Genomic DNA, 2,282 nt, shown 5'->3' on the forward strand with positions numbered 1-2,282 from the left:
TATGAGCAATTACCCCATTCCCGTTTAAGATTCTGCAATTTACTTTCCGCCATTTACATTCAGCTCTTTATTTCTAGCATTTACTGTTTCTGCTATTTACTTTCCCGCCATTTAATTTTCTGCAAATCTCAAATCAAATTCTGGTTCGCTCAACTAGAACATTCCTCTAATTAAAGTTGCTTGATCAATCAATCTCTGTGGGATTCGACCTCACTCTATTGTGAGTTTTTACTTGACGACAAATTCGGTACACTTGCCGAAGAAAATTTGTTGAGAGACAAGTTTTGTGCGTATCAAGTTTATGGCACCGTTGCCGGGGATTGATTTTGTATCAACAATGATTAAGTTGGAGGATCACTAGATTGAGCATTTGTTATTCTGTTGATTTAAATTTCTGTTTGAGCACTTTACTTTCGGTTTCAGTTATTTTGTATTCCCATCCCTTTAACCCCTTTATTTCAGTTGTTTACACTCTGTTTCACTCACCCACTAACTGTTTGATATATTGCATCACTCACACTAACAGCATTTTTTTAGAATAGTTTTTGGATCTATTTCCTTGCTTGTACCTTGTTGGTTGTATGACAGGGAGGAGAAGCGGGGCTTCAACTTCTTTTGATTCTGAACCAGAGAGGACCTTCCTTAGATTAAGGAGGGAAGTTAGAGGAAAGAGAGTAGTTGGTGCTGAGAAAGAGGAAGAGTACTTTGAACCAAACATGGAGGAGAATATGGATAACCATCATGAAGAAGAGGCTCACAACCATGGCAGAGAGGGTCTAGCAAATCATGCTGGGCAAGAGAGAAGAGTTCTGGGTTCTTACATCAACCCAAACCCAGGAAACTATGGGAGTAGCATCCAAAGGCCAACCATACATTTCAACAACTTTGAACTAAAGCCACAGCTCATCACCCTTGTTCAAACAACTGTTCATTCAGAGGGAGTGTCCAAGAAGACCCAAATCAACATCTAACCACCTTCCTGAGGATATGTGATACTGTGAAGTCTAATGGTGTTCATCCTGACACCTATAGACTACTTCTGTTCCCTTTCTCACTCAAGGACAAGGCATCTAAATGGCTGGAATCCTTCCCAAAGGAGAGTTTAGCAACCTGGGAAGATGTGGTAAACAAATTCTTGGCAAGATTCTATCCTCCTCAACGGATTAACAGGCTGAGAGCTGAGGTGCAAACATTCAGGCAGCAGGATGGTGAGACTCTATATGAAGCATGGGAGAGGTTTAAGGACCTAACAAGGAGATGTCCACCAGATATGTTCAATGAATGGGTGCAGCTACACATTTTCTATGAAGGCCTTTCTTATGAATCAAAGAAAGCAGTAGACCACTCATCCGGGGGATCTCTGAACAAGAAGAAAACCATTGAGAAGGCCATAGATATCATTGAAACTGTAGCAGAGAATGACTACTTCTATGCCTCCGAAAGAGGGAACACTAGAGGAGTGATGGAGCTAAACAATGTAGATGCTCTGCTGGCCCAAAACAAGCTCATTACCAAGCAATTAGCTGACCTCACAAAGAAGATGGAGAGGAACCAGGTAGCAGCAATCACCACCTCATCAATAACCCAAGAAGAAGTGAATGAAGAAGCAGAGGGTAGTCAGGAGCAAGCCAACTACATTGGGAATTCACCTAGGCAAAACCATAATCCATACTCCAAAACCTACAACCCTGGATGGAGGAACCACCCAAACTTTGGGTGGGGAAATCAACAAGACCAAGGCCTAGATCAAAGACGTCCAAATCCCAACAATTTAGCTCACCAACATGCCACACCTAGACCATATCAACACCCACATAACTACCCCTCTCAACACTTCTACCAAGGCCAAACTAACCTTTCTCATCCATCCAACCCCAACCCACCATCATCTGATGACAGACTCTCAAGGATTGAGAACCTGCTTGAAGGCATATGCAAAGAGATTCAAGACAACAAGGTGTTCAAAGAGGAAGTGCGAGCAAATTTTAAGAACCAGGGAGACACCATCAAGAGGTTGGAATCTCAAGTGGGGTATCTCTCTGAGCAGATTCCCAAACCTACAGATGGATTTCCAAGTGACACAGAGAAAAATCCAAGAGGTGAAACAAAGAAAGTAAGATGGGAAGATTGCAAGATGGTCACTACAAGTGATAAGGAGACTGAGGACAAGCCAAACAGGCCGCCAGAACAACCTGGAAATACCTCAGCAGAGAAGAAGGAAAAAGATCACCAAGAACCAAAAATTTCACAACAGGAGCTGGTAAGACTCTATGCACCCTTTC

General features: G+C 42.4%; 1 non-coding gene across 1 annotated transcript; it reads right to left on the reverse strand.

The window, feature by feature from the left end:
* Positions 1–1,168: 1,168 nt before the first annotated feature.
* LOC148553684 (small nucleolar RNA R71) lies at positions 1,169–1,275 on the reverse strand. Its single transcript, XR_015893627.1, has one exon. It is a non-coding gene; the product is annotated as a small nucleolar RNA R71 (small nucleolar RNA).
* Positions 1,276–2,282: the final 1,007 nt, after the last annotated feature.

This window comes from Arachis ipaensis, chromosome B7 (assembly GCF_059453495.1).
Source record: "Arachis ipaensis isolate K30076 ecotype BB chromosome B7, ASM5945349v1, whole genome shotgun sequence".
Taxonomy (NCBI): Eukaryota; Viridiplantae; Streptophyta; class Magnoliopsida; order Fabales; family Fabaceae; genus Arachis; species Arachis ipaensis.